At 39.4% G+C, this 15,306-nt stretch overlaps 3 non-coding genes across 3 annotated transcripts; all 3 read right to left on the minus strand.

Annotated features, from left to right (window-relative positions):
• Positions 1-1,649: 1,649 nt before the first annotated feature.
• TRNAP-AGG lies at positions 1,650-1,721 on the minus strand. The gene has a single exon. It is a non-coding gene; the product is annotated as a tRNA-Pro (tRNA).
• Positions 1,722-3,114: 1,393 nt separating this feature from the next.
• Positions 3,115-3,186, minus strand: TRNAP-AGG. The gene has a single exon. It is a non-coding gene; the product is annotated as a tRNA-Pro (tRNA).
• Positions 3,187-4,226: 1,040 nt separating this feature from the next.
• Positions 4,227-4,298, minus strand: TRNAP-AGG. The gene has a single exon. It is a non-coding gene; the product is annotated as a tRNA-Pro (tRNA).
• Between the last annotated feature and the right edge of the window lie 11,008 nt (positions 4,299-15,306).

A 15,306-nucleotide genomic window follows, 5' to 3' on the forward strand; every position in this document is an offset into this window, starting at 1 on the left:
TTTCTTTTTTTTTTTATTATTAGGATTTAAATTTCTTGGCGCTAATCCTAAAACCTCAAGCTTTTAGGCTTATCTAGCAGGCTTAACTAAACATTTTACATTTTCAAATTAACATTCAAAACGTTCAATGGTATTAAACTATTGCATATACACTAATTAATACAAACGTATTTATTATTCAATCAATCTAAACATCTATTATTAAAATCCAACTAAAAATAATTAATATATTTACCCTATGATATAATAATTATATTAAATTTTTTATTTCTAAATATTTATTTCATAAAAAAGTATTTTATTTTGAAATAGTAAATATGAACTTATTTTTCCACATTACCATTGAAATAAAGAATGGCCTTTAGTAATTCGAGCTAGTCCTTTAGATCTTTCGTTCTTGGGTGCTCATCGGAGGTAATCAAATACTGATGGGGCATGCCGAGAATTGAACTCGGGACCTCTCTCACCCTAAGCGAGAATCATACCACTAGACCAAATTCCCTTCTTTATATGTAAATATATATAATTACCATAAGATGTCGTATTGTATATATACATGTATAATTTATATATAATTTCAGGGTTTTTGGACGGATTGTGTGGCGTTTTATCCAACCCTACCTGATTGCCTATTAAATAGAAATTGGATGAACCAATGGCGCGAATTGCTTCTCGGATTCAGATATCCCCTCCGTGTGCGTTGTCGGGTCTCGGGTGGTGTGGGTTGGACGGGTTCTGCACAGTACTACTGACCTCACGTTAATGTCTGGCCGGACTAGAACTTAGTCTTGTGTGTGTGTGTGTGTGTGTGTGTGTGTGTGTGTGTGTGTGTGTGTGTGTGTGTGTGTGTGTGTGTGTGTGTGTGTGTGTGTGTGTGTATTGGAGAGGGATCATGAGGAGATGTTTCCTTAGGTGAAATATATTGTTTAATCTCATTCATTGATTCAGTCTAGATAAGGGTCCAGAATAGATATATCTTTTTAAAAAAAAAAAAAAAAAAGAAACGCACGGAGGCATTATGTTTTTTTTTTTTTTTTTTTTGGTTTTAATTAGGTAAAATTAAAACTTCTTTTGAATTGTTTATGTAGTTGAGTTGTGTCTGAGTGAATTACAAATATGATGATATGACTAGTACTGTCAATTGGGCCAACACGTTTAGTTTCGGGATAGCCCTATTATGCTTTCAAGCTTTTTGATCAAGGTTTTTTTTTTCTTTTCTTTCCCTTTTTTTTTTAATTATTAGGATTTAAATTTCTTGGCGCTAATCCTAAAACCTCAAGCTTTTAGGCTTATCTAGCAGGCTTAAGTAAACATTTTACATTTTCAAATTAACATTCAAAACGTTCAATGGTATTAAACTATTGCATATACACTAATTAATACAAACGTATTTATTATTCAATCAATCTAAACATCTATTATTAAAATCCAACTAAAAATTATTAATATATTTACCCTATGATATAATAATTATAATAAATTTTTTATTTCTAAATATTTATTTCATAAAAAAGTATTTTATTTTGGAATAGTAAATATGAACTTATTTTTCCACATTACCATTGAATTAAAGAATGGCCTTTAGTGATTCGAGCTAGTCCATTAGATCTTTCGTTCGAGGGTGCTCATGGAGGTAATAAAATACTGATGGGGCATTCCGAGAATTGAACTCGGGACCTCTCGCACCCTAAGCGAGAATCATACCACTAGACCAAATGCCCTTCTTCATATATAAATATATATAATTACTATATCACGTCGTATTGTGTATATACATATATAATTTCGGGTTTTTCGGACGGATTGGGTGGCGTTTTACCCAACCTTACCCGATTGCCTATTAAATTGAAATTGGTTGAACCAATGGCGCGAGTTGCTTCTCGGATTCAGATATACCCTCCGTGTGCGTTGTCGGGTCTCGGGTGGTGTGGGTTTGGACGGGTTATGCACAGCCCTACTGACCTCATGTTAAGGTCTGGCCGCACTAGAACTTTGCCGGGTGTGTGTGTGTGTGTGTGTGTGTGTGTGTATAGGAGAGGGATCATGAGCAGATGTTTCCATAGGTGAAATATAGGGTTTAATCTCATCCATTGATTAAGTCTAGATAAGGGTCCATAATAGAGATATCTTTTTAAAAAAAAAAAAAAACCAAAACGCACGGTGGCTTTATGTTTTTTTTTTTTTTTTTTTTTTTGTGTGTTTAATTCGGTAGTATTCAAACTTCTTTGGACGGGTGTGCGTTGTCGGGTCTCGAGTGGTGTGGGTTGGACGGGTTCTGCACAGCCCTACTGACCTTACGTTAAGGTCTGGCCGCACTAGAACTTAGCCGTGTGTGTGTGTGTGTGTGTGTGTGTATAGGAGAGGGATCATGAGCAGATGTTTCCATAGGTGAAATATAGGGTTTAATCTCATTCATTGATTCAGTCTAAATAAGGGTCCATAATAGAGATATCTTAAAAAAAAAAAAAACAAAACGCACGGTGGCATTATGTTTTTTTTTTTTTTTGTGTTTAATTCGGTAATATTCAAACTTCTTTTCAATTGTTTAAGTAGTTGAGTTGTGTCTGAGTGAATTACAAATATGATGATACGACTAGTACTATCAATTGGGCCAACTCGTTTAGTTTCGGGATAGCCCTATTATGCTTACAAGCTTTTCGATCAAGGTTTTTTTCTTTTCTTTCCTTTTTTTATTTTTTTATTATTAGGATTTAAATTTCTTGGCGCTAATCCTAAAACCTCAAGCTTTTAGGCTTATCTAGCAGGCTTAACTAAACATTTTACATTTTCAAATTAACATTCAAAACGTTCAATGGTATTAAACTATTGCATATACACTAATTAATACAAACGTATTTATTATTCAATCAATCTAAACATCTATTATTAAAATCCAACTAAAAATAATTAATATATTTACCCTATGATATAATAATTATATAAAATTTTTTATTTCTAAATATTTATTTCATAAAAAAGTATTTTATTTTGAAATAGTAAATATGAACTTATTTTTCCACATTACCATTGAATTAAAGAATAGCCTTTAGTGATTCGAGCTAGTCCATTAGATCTTTCGTTCGTGGGTGCTCATGGAGGTAATCAAATACTGATGGGGCATTCCGAGAATTGAACTCGGGACCTCTCGCACCCTAAGCGAGAATCATACCACTAGACCAAATGCCCTTCTTTATATATAAATATATATAATTACCATATCACGTCGTATTGTATATATACATATATAATTTATATATAATTTCGTGGTTTTCTGACGGATTGGGTGGCGTTTTACCCAACCCTACCCGATTGCCTATTAAATCGAAATTGGTTGAACCAATGGCGTGAGTTGCTTCTCGGATTCAGATATCCCCTCCGTGTGCGTTGTCGGGTCTCGAGTGGTGTGGATTGGACGGGTTCTGCACTGCCCTACTGACCTCACGTTATGGTCTGGCCGCACTAGAACTTAGCCGTGTGTGTGTGTGTGTGTGTGTATAGGAGAGGTGAAATATAGGGTTTAATCTCATTCATTGATTCAGTCTAGATAAGGGTCCATAATAGAGATATCTTTAAAAAAAAAAAACAAAACGCACGGTGGCATTATGTTTTTTTTTTTTTTTTGTGTTTAATTCGGTAATATTCAAACTTCTTTTGAATTGTTTAAGTAGTTGAGTTGTGTCTGAGTGAATTACAAATATGATGATACGACTAGTACTGTCAATTGGGCCAACTCTTTTAGTTTCGGGATAGCCCTATTATGCTTACAAGCTTTTCGATCAAGGTTTTTTTCTTTTCTTTCCTTTTTTTTTTTATTATTAGGATTTAAATTTCTTGGCGCTAATCCTAAAACCTCAAGCTTTTAGGCTTATCTAGCAGGCTTAACTAAACATTTTACATTTTCAAATTAACATTCAAAACGCTCAATGGTATTAAACTATTGCATATACACTAATTAATACAAACGTATTTATTATTCAATCAATCTAAACATCTATTATCAAAATCCAACTAAAAATAATTAATATATTTACCCTATGATATAATAATTATAATAAATTTTTTATTTCTAAATATTTATTTCATAAAAAAGTATTTTATTTTGAAATAGTAAATATGAACTTATTTTTCCACATTACCATTGAAATAAAGAATGGCCTTTAGTAATTCGAGCTAGTCCATTAGATCTTTCGTTCTTGGGTGCTCATCAGAGGTAATCAAATACTGATGGGGCATGCCGAGAATTGAACTCGGGACCTCTCTCACCCTAAGCGAGAATCATACCACTAGACCAAATGCCCTTCTTTATATGTAAATATATATAATTACCATATGATGTCGTATTGTATATATACATGTATAATTTATATATAATATCAGGGTTTTTGGACGGATTGTGTGGCGTTTTATCCAACCCTACCCGATTGCCTATTAAATAGAAATTGGATGAACCAATGGCGCGAGTTGCTTCTCGGATTCAGATATCCCCTCCGTGTGCGTTGTCGGGTCTCGGGTGGTGTGGGTTGGACGGGTTCTGCACAGTACTACTGACCTCACGTTAATGTCTGGCCGGACTAGAACTTAGTCTTGTGTGTGTGTGTGTGTGTGTGTGTGTGTGTGTGTGTGTGTGTGTGTGTGTATTGGAGAGGGATCATGAGGAGATGTTTCCTTAGGTGAAATATATGGTTTAATCTCATTCATTGATTCAGTCTAGATAAGGGTCCAGAATAGATATATCTTTTTAAAAAAAAAAAAAAAAAGAAACGCACGGAGGCATTATGTTTTTTTTTTTTGGTTTTAATTAGGTAAAATTAAAACTTCTTTTGAATTGTTTAAGTAGTTGAGTTGTGTCCTGAGTGAATTACAAATATGATGATACGATTAGTGATGTCAATTGGGGCAACTCGTTTAGTTTCGGGCTAGCCCTATTATACTGCCAAGATTTTCGATCCCCAAGTTTTTTTTAGTAGGATTTATAAAAATCCAACTAAAAATAATTAATATATTTACCATATGATATAATAATTATAATAAATTTTTTATTTCTAAAGATTTATTTCATAAAAAAGTATTTTATTTTGAAATAGTAAATATGAACTTATTTTTCCACATTACCATTGAAATAAAGAATGGCCTTTTGTGATTCGAGCTTTCATTCTTGGGTGCTCATCGGAGGTAATCAAATACTAATGGGGCATTTCAAGAATTAAACTCGGGACCTCTCGCACCCTAAGCAAGAATCATACCACTAGACCAAATGCTCTTCTTTATATATAAATATATATAATTACCATATGACGTCGTATTGTATATATACATATATAATTTTTATATAATTTTGGGGTTTTCAGACGGATTGGGTGGCGTTTTACCCAACTCTACCCGATTGCCTATTAAATCAGAATTGGGTGAACCAATGGCGCGGGTTGCTTCTCGAATTCGGATATCCTCTCCGTGTTCGTTGGCGGGTCGCTGGTGGGGCCGGCTGGATGGGTTCTGCACAACCCTACTGACCGCACGTTAAGGTCTAGCCTCACTAGAACGTAGCCGTGTGTGTGTGTGTGTGTTTGTGTGTGTGTGTGTGTGTGTGTTGGACACGGATCAGGAGCAGATGTTTCTTTAGGTGAAATATAGGGTTTAATCTCATCCATTGATTCAGTCTAGATTACGGTCCAGAATAGTGATATCTTTAAAAAAAACACGCGTTGGCATTAATTTTTTTTTTTTTAATTAGGTAAGATTCAAACTTCTTTTGAATTGTTTGAGTAGTTGAGTTGTCACCTGAGTGAATTATAAATACGATGATACGACTAGTGATGTCAATTGGGCCAACTCCTTTAATTTCGGGCTAGCCCTATTAGGATGTCAAGCTTAACGATTAAGTTTTATTTTTAGTAGGATTTAAATTTCTTGGCGCTAATCCTAAAACCTCAAGCTTTTAAACTTATATAAGCTAGTGCATTTACACTAATAAATACAAACGTATATATTATTCAATCATTCTAAACATCCATTTTCAAAATCTAACTAAAAATAATTAATGTATTTACACTATGATATAATAATTATAATAAATTTTTTATTTCTAAATATTTATTTCATAACAAAATATTTTATTTTGTAATAAATTTATTAATATATTTATATAATTTCATTTACAAATTTAATAAAAAATAGTAAATATGAACTTATTTTTTCACATTACTATTGAAACAAAGAATAACCTTTAGCGATTCGATCTAGTCCGTTTGATGTCATCAAGCTTATCGAATCGAATATCTCTAAATATTCGTGAAAATATGGTTCTTTTGAATTGAACTCAGGACCTCTCACACCCTAAGTAAGAATCATACCACTAGACCAAATGTCCTTCTTAAATGTAAATTTTACGTTTATATTTTTTTAATGACTACAACGCCGTATGCTTTACTGAATATATAAAATGGATATAAAGGATATAGTACAGTCAATACTTTTTGCGATAGATTAAGGTTACGATTTGTCGTCTAAAGGAATAATAGCATCCCCTCCCTTAAAATTACATTCTATTATCACTGTATTAAAGGGTCCAACTAGAAAATTGTTTGAATAAGATTATAGGAGTTAGGACTTACTCTACACATTAATAATAAGTGTGTATTATTATTAGTATTCTGTGTATGTTTTTAAGTTTTTTCCTCCTTAATTAGATTCTGTTTTGAATGGAAAGTATAAACTGGCATGAATGAAACACACGATTCAAGTTGGTAATAAAGCTGGAATGATTCTTTACCGTTATTTGTATTATTATTAGTATTAGTGCAAATAATTAATACGAGACCGATAATATATCTTACTTAGGAATGCATATAATTCAAAACAAATAAAATGGTAACCTAGTAATACAACATTTAATTAATATAAAAATATTTCTTAATTGTAGGATCAATCCGACCGTTCGTGAAAACAATTCATATCCAATGGTTCTCAAATTGCGTGCGATTTTTTCCAAGAATTTGAATTCCCTGGAGTGGAATATAACAATTAGCATATATACCAGAACAATAGTGTTTCGTGAAGAGAATTATAAGTAAATACAAAAAAAGAAGAAGGAATCTTCCAAACACCCTTTGCTTCAAATTCTTGCTGCCATGTTCAGTTCTTCAAGAATGGGCGTTGTTCGAGGAGGTGACGACACTAATAATGGGAAATCTCGTCATCGTGGTCGTTCTGACATGACGAGGCGCCACATCGCCGCACAGCCAAGAAATAGCGGCGGCCGCGGGGGCTACGGCTACGGACAATCTCAACCGCCAACGGCTCCGAGGTGGCCGGGTAAGACTCGGTACCATGAAACGGCGACGAGAAAGAAGAGCCACCGCCGCGCGGTTTGGCGGCCGGCGGTTCCGTCGTGGGAGAAGGAGTTTTGCTTGAAGGCGACGGCGGGGCTGTTCCCCACATGGGATGAATTTACGGAGGCCAAGAAGTACGTCCACCTTTACGATAAAATCATGCAGTGGGACGACAAAGAGGCGCAGGAATCTTTCAACCGTTCTAAAACGTTGTTCTACGCTAAAAAGTTCAACATCATTAATCCCCTCGAAACCTCAACTCCACCCGATCCCGATCTTTACATCGCCGAAATTGACTGGGATGATTCCAAAATCGATGATTGTGAACTCTCGGACGCATTTGGGCTAGCCGCCATTGACGACGACGGGGAAGAAGAAATGGAGGAGAGTAGGAATAAGATAAGAATAGAGGATATCAAGCCTACTGGATGGGATGTTGAACCAGGAGAATCTTATGATCCTAATAACCTTACGGGACTTATCGTTGGTGGTGATAGCCGATATTGGTGCTAAAATACTTAGATTTCGGTTAATGTTGTTGAATCTTTTATTACATACATGAGACTATGAGAGTTACGTTATACCTTGAACAATAGGAACAATATAGTATGTCTTGAATCTTGATGATGTTTCTTTTCATGTACGATAAGGTGCTTGCATCGTATCACCCATTTTAAACGAGTTCTTGGCTTGCAATAATAGATTGATAATCCAAGATTTTATTTATTTATTTATTTATTTTTTATTTTTGGAAAAATGGGAGGGGGGACCCAGCGGGAAATTAATTTCTCTCACTGCGCGAATAGAAGACACGGATGTATTCTCTCTCAATTATCTCATCCATTCTGGCCGGGCAAACTGTGAAGTCCTTCCAGTTTCCATGCATGACTATACTCCAAGAAGCAATGGCATCTGCACTTTCGTTTTGGTCTCTTGGGATGCTACGTATCTTCACTTTCCAATCTTTTTGGAGCCACTGGCGAATCTCATCAATGTATACGCATATGGGAGCTCTTAGTTGGGTGTTGTCTGAGATCCACTTGACAATTACTTCCACATCAGATTGAACCTCAATGTCTTTGAAACCTCCATTCCATGCCCAATGAAGTCCTCTGCTGATTGCTTCGGCTTCAACAATTGTGGCATTCTTGTAGTTGGATTTACTACAGAATCCTACCACCCACTCACCATTATTGTTTCTCAGCACTCCTCCATACCCAGCTTGCTGTGTAGCATGTTTCACAGTAGCATCCACATTTAGCGTCCATCTGTTGGTAGTCGAAAGTTCCCAGTATTGGACTCTCTTATTTGTGGGAGACTAAAGTGTGTTTGTCTCATCTTTTCTTCTAAACGCTCTGGTGATCTCCTCCTCAGCCTCAAGGATACACATAATTTTCATACTTGGATCCATCTCCTCCTTTCTGAAGTTATTCCGCCATCTCCAGATCCACCAGATTGCTATAGCAAACAACCTTGGCTTGTTGATTCCATCATTTTCCATGCTCTTTGGCCGAATATTGTGAGAAATCCAGTTGCGCAAGTCGTGGTTATGGAGGTTATAGTTTTCGAGTTGGCGTCGGAGCCCCTCCCACACCACTTTGGCTTCTTTGCAATCTCTGAAAATATGCAACGTAGTTTCCTCATGACCTGGGCAATAATCGCAATCTCCCGAATTGGTGAAGCCTCTCCTCTTTCTTTCCGCATTCCCCATCACTTTGTCATGTAAGATAGTCCAGAGAAGCGTTATCATCTTTGTTAGCACCTTCAGCTTCCACAAATGGCTCCAGATTGGATCCTGCACAGACGAGACCTCACAATTAAAAATGTCATAAGCTGAAGATAAAGAGCTAGAACATACCTGAGGGTTCCTTTGTCCAGATTGCCACATCCTTGCCGTCTTGAAGATACACCAATGACAGCCGGTCTACGACCTCCTGCGGCAAGTCGCTCATGGTGTCGCGCTTCCAGCCTAAACCATCATCCCAATAATCCATGACTTTCATTCCACCTTCAGAAGCTGTGTCTTGAGTGATAAAATCGCGAAGGGGCCTATCCGTGGTCCACATGTCATCCCAAAAGTTAGTATCTTCCCCATTGTTAACAGAGAAGCGGATCCCTTGTTATACTGTGGATGTCATAGCCATGATACCCCTCCAAACATTGGAAGCTCCACGCTTGGCCTTGAACATACTAAGACCTCGTCTATCATGCGCGTATTTACCCTTAATAACCTGGCACCACAAGCTATCTTTCTCGTTTAATAAAAGCCAACCCAACTTCGCCATAAAAGCAAGGTTTGTATATTTGGCATTCTTGATTCCAAGACCTCCTGCTTCCTTGCGTTTGGTTACATTATCCCAACGTACAAGGTGTCATTTACGGCTTTCTGGAGTACCTCCCCAAATAAATCTTCGAACTCTCCTATCAATTTCGTCCCATATTCCAGCTGGGAGGTAGGTTGTTTGCATGCTGTAAAACAGGATTGTTTGGACAACCGATTGCGCCAGCACCCTTCGGCCTGCTAAGGTGAGATTTTTAGCTTTCCAACCGTTTAGCCGAGCATCCATTTTTTCAAGAATGGGTGAGAAGATACTCTTTGTAACCCTTCCATGAATAGAGGGAACCCTCTAATATTTACCCAAATTCGTAAGCATTGGAATCCCAGCAATTTCCGTTATTTCTTTAATTTCATGGCTATCCACATTTTTGGAGAAGAAGATTTGAGACTTGTTCAAACTTATCTTCTTCCCCGAAGCCTTGCTAAATCGCTTTAAACAGTCTTTTATGGTTCTTATTTGGTCCTGTGAAGCTTCAGCAAACAAAACTAAATCGTCAGCAAAAAAAATGAGAAAGGGTAGGCCCATACCTGTTCATTTTAATGCCTTTCCATTTATTCTTACCAACCAGATCTTTGATAGTGTGACTCAAAGGATCCATACAAAGTACAAAGAGATAAGGGGAGATAGCATCTCCCTGCCTAATTCCCCTACTCGGGGTGATCCAATCCAGTTGAGTGACATTCCAAAAAACTCCAAGCCTTGCCGTCTCAACACAATGCATGATATTTCCAATCCACTTCTCACTCATACCTACATTTTTAAGCGTGTCCCTAATAAAGGCCCAGTCTAGATGCAAGTAATTAACAAATGTTTTCTATTTTGTTTGTTTTCCATTCACATTGATTATATTACTTTCTTGTTTACAATTTCAGGTAAAGAAATGTCATATATTAGCTAACCGTGAGTGCAAGCTATATATTCACGATCTTTTAATCGAGATTGGTTTTATTAATTGATCAATCACATATTGTTAGACATATATTTTATATATCTTTTATTGTATAGTTTATAATAATGTTGTTATTGACTTACTGAGAGATCTAGTCTTTAGCCTAGTTGTTAGCTCTCTCTCTTAAGTCTATATTTGTATTCTCCCGTTCTGTTATGAATTGATTGAAACTGTTCCACTCTCATCTGGTATCAGTTAGCCAATATGAATCCTAGAATCTTAATCTCTCTCCTCCTCTTTTTTCGACCATGTCGCAGAGCTCAGAGAGAACCATCACCACCACCTCCGTTTCCTCCCCTAATCCCCCGAATTCCTTACCGAGTGCACACCATTTTGTGTCACTCAAATTAACCCACAGAAATTACCTATACTGGCGTACCCAAATCATCCCGTTCCTCCGTGGGCAGCGTTTGCTCGGGTTCATCGATGGCTCCCGTCCGTGCCCGTCACCGGTGATCGACACTTCCACCGGCGAAGCTGCGATAGACACTGCGTCTGTGACTCCTAATCCGGCCTATGAGGCGTGGCTGGAGCAAGATGCCTCAATTCTCTCCCTCCTCATCTCTTCCATCTCCGAGGAGGTAATGTACCTAACGCTCGGGCAGACCAGGTCGCGTGGCGTATGGCTCGCGGCGGAGACGGCGCTCGGATCCTCATCGCAGGTGCGCTGTCTGAACCTCATGGGGCAATTTCAGGCGTTGAAGCAGGGAGACATGTCCATGCCGGAATATTTGGGCCGTGCGCAACACCTCGTGGAGGATCTAGCGCTCGCCGGCCGTCCCATGACCCTCTCGGAACAGAATCTATATGTGTTCCGGGGGTTACGCCCGGAATTCCGATCCATGGCTGCTTCCTTGGCAGTCAACGGCACACCCATGACGATTCCCCAGCTTGCGGACTGTCTACAGGCGCAACAGTTTATTCATGCCGATGATTTTCCCACTCCGGCGACTGGCGATCCAGTGGCGATGTATGCAGGCTCTGGCCGCCGAAATCATGGAAATGGGAACCAGCGCGGTGGCCAGCGCGGCGGCTGCAGTCGCAGAGCAGGAGGCCGCGGCGGAGGCAATGGCCGAGGTGGCCGTGGATGCAGAAATGGTCGTGGTCCCGTTCGCTGCCAGATATGCCGAGCCCAAGGCCATTCGGCGGCTTATTGTCATCGCCGCTACTCGGAGCCACCTCCATCGCAGGCATACATGGCAGTCACGGCGGATGGCGGTTCCCACAATCAAGCCACGGCGTGGCTACCGGATACAGGGGCCACAACTCACGCCACACCGGATCCCGGGCTGCTTTCGCAATCTGAAGATTATCACGGAGATGATGTGTTAAGAATGGGCAATGGCGCAGGTTTGGATATCTCCAGTGTGGGTCATGCAGTAATTCCATCGGGTTCTAAATCCTTAAAATTATCCAGTGTCTTACATGTCCCCGAATTATCTGTGTCATTATTATCTGTTAACAAATTTACAAAAGATAATAATTGTTATTTTGAGTTTCACCCCACATTTTTTCTTGTGAAGGATTGCGTCACACAGGCGGTACTGCTTAAAGGTCCAAGCTCGGGGGGCTTGTATTCGTTGTCGGTTCCAAAGTCAAACTATGCGTTCGTCTCGGCTCGTGCCTCATCAGCTGTCTGGCACCAGCGTCTCGGTCACCCACATAATCAAGCCTTGAGTCGTGTCTTACGGGATTGCCCGGTTGTACCCACAAATAATATCATGCCTAAATTATGTACTTCATGTCAACTTGGGAAATCATCCCGGTTTCCTTTAGATAGGGTTCATAGTTCTAGTCATGGTGTTTTAGATTTAATTTACACTGATATCTGGGGCCCCGCACCTATTCTTTCTGCGGATGGCTCGCGCTATTTTGTACTGTTCGTAGATGATAATACCCGCTATTGTTGGTTTTATCCTCTACGATTGAAAACCGATATATATAAAGTTTTTGATGTGTTTAGGGCGATGGTAGAACGTACGTTTTCACGTTCTATCAAGTCCATTCAGTCCGATCTGGGGGGGGTGGGGGGGGAATACCAAAAATTACACAAATTGTTCACTACCTTGGGAATTGTACACAGACAGTCTTGTGCGTATACACACGAGCAAAATGGCCGTGTTGAGCGTCGAAATCGACACATTGTCGAGACTGGTCTGGCTCTAATGGCCCAGGCGTCTGTTCCACAGCGCTATTGGGATCATGCCTTTGAAACTGCAACCTTCTTAATTAACAGATTACCGTCATCCTCACTACAGTTTGATACACCGTTTTATCGCCTATATAAGCAACCACCCAACTATACATACTTACGAGTATTTGGGTGCCTTTGCTTTCCTTATCTCCGGCCTTATAACCGTCACAAAATTGAGTTTCGCTCGAGTCCATGCGTCTTCTTAGGTTACCCACCTTCCTTTAGGGGTTACCGCTGCATAGACTTAAACACTGGGAAAACCTATACCTGTCGTCATGTTCGTTTTGACGAGACTGTTTTCCCTTTTGCAATTAGTTCCGGCCTCTCCAGACATGAACATTGTGGGTTGCAAGTGGGTTTTCCGCACAAAGCGAAAGGCCGATGGTTCAATAGAGCGCTACAAAGCCCGGCTAGTAGCCAAGGGCTTTAATCAGGTGGCCGGGGAAGACTTTTTCGAGACGTTTAGTCCGGTGGTCAAGCCCACTACGGTCAGGATACTCTTATCTTTTGCAGTATCTCGACGGTGGACGCTACGTCAGTTAGATGTCCATAACGCCTTCTTGAATGGGCATCTAGCCGAGAAGGTCTATATGCGACAGCCGCCGGGTTATGAAGACCCAGATCGGCCCGATTATGTGTGTCACTTACAGCGGTCCCTCTACGGGTTGAAGCAAGCCCCGAGGGCCTGGTTCAAGCGTTTGCATGATTTCTTGCTTATCACGGGGTTCGTTGCCTCGAAGACGGATGTATCCCTTTTCCATTACTCTGCAGGGGACTCAAGAGTCTTTTTGCTCGTATACGTGGATGATATCATTATGCTTGGGAATGCACCATCCCTAGTTGACACGTTACTCGGTAAATTAGCGGCAACGTTCAAGATTCGTGATCTTGGAACTCCCACGTTCTTCCTAGGCATTGAAACCTTAAGTGTTCCCGGAGGACTAGTTCTTTCTCAGCGCCGCTATATGCGTGACATCCTACAACGGGCTGGTATGACCGAGTGTAAAACGCTTGCAACTCCCGCTTCTGTTTCTTAGCCCGTTAGTCAGTCCACGGAGTCGTTTGACAACCCGACTCTTTATCGACGTCTTGCCGGTGCGCTGCAGTATCTCACCATCACACGCCCGGATCTATCCTATTCGGTGAACCGTCTGTGTCAGTTCATGCATTCACCCACAGAAGAACATTGGGGGCTCCTTAAACGTGTGTTACGTTATGTTCGTGGTACTTTGGACTACGGGTTGCAGATTTCTGCGTCTGCGTCCGCCGACATTCATGCGTACTCTGATTCCGACTGGGCTGGGTGCCCAGTTGACAGGAAGTCTACTAGTGGCTATGCCGTATTCTTGGGGTCGAATCTGATATCCTGGGTGTCCCGGAAGCAACATACAGTTGCACGATCGTCCACTGAGGCTGAGTACAAGGGATTGGCAGATGCGTGTGCAGAGGTTACTTGGGTTGTTTCATTGCTTAATGAGCTTGGTCTAGGCTCATTGACGGCTCCGACGTTATGGTGCGACAATCTTGGAGCCACATATCTCTGCGCCAATTCAGTCTTTCACGCTCGTACGAAGCACGTTGAGGTCGACTATCACTTTGTTCGGGACAAAGTCTCTGCAGGGCAGCTTCAGGTTCACTTCGTTTCTACCAAAGATCAGCTAGCGGATATCTTCACCAAGCCGCTACCAGCAGCTCGGTTTGGAGCGTTGCGTGACAAGCTCAATGTGGTGTCTCACTCACCTTGTGCTTGAGGGGGAGTGTTAGACATATATTTTATATATCTTTTATTGTATAGTTTATAATAATGTTGTTATTGACTTACTGAGAGATCTAGTCTTTAGCCTAGTTGTTAGCTCTCTCTCTTAAGTCTATATTTGTATTCTCCCGTTCTGTTATGAATTGATTGAAACTGTTCCACTCTCATCCATATAAAGGGCAGTGTAGATTAGTTTTTCTCTCTTGATCTTCACTTATTTGACATCTTTCAAAATGATTTGGAGTAACATTTTTTTCTGTAAAATTGATTACCTTTTAATAACCTTAGACATTTACAAGTTTGATTTGCTTTCTTTCAATTCACTGTATGAGGAAAAAAAAAAAGTATTGTCATCGGTAATATATATATTAAGCCCAAGATTTTCGAAATGAGTATATATATGATTTGATGAATCATTTTTTTTTATATCAAATGGTTGATGGTATTAATTAAGAATTAACACTAGAAAAACTAAGAAATGATGTACTTCAAAAAAAAAAAATGATGAATTTGTAATGAGACAAGAATGAAAGTGCATGGATCAAAATACGTATTTAGTAAAAGAATTCATGACTACAATTGAATAGCTTGCATTGTCTAATTGATCATTAAATTAAATCTCTTTGACTATTTATACATGCCCTATAACAGACACTGTTATTCTTTGTTGCGGCATGTCACTCGAGTAGTGTTTCGATTCAATAATTCATTAACATGCCATTAGCCCTCTATGCTCTTGA

This window comes from Ipomoea nil, unplaced genomic scaffold (genome assembly GCF_001879475.1).
Source record: "Ipomoea nil cultivar Tokyo-kokei standard unplaced genomic scaffold, Asagao_1.1 scaffold2647, whole genome shotgun sequence".
NCBI classification, from domain to species: Eukaryota; Viridiplantae; Streptophyta; class Magnoliopsida; order Solanales; family Convolvulaceae; genus Ipomoea; species Ipomoea nil.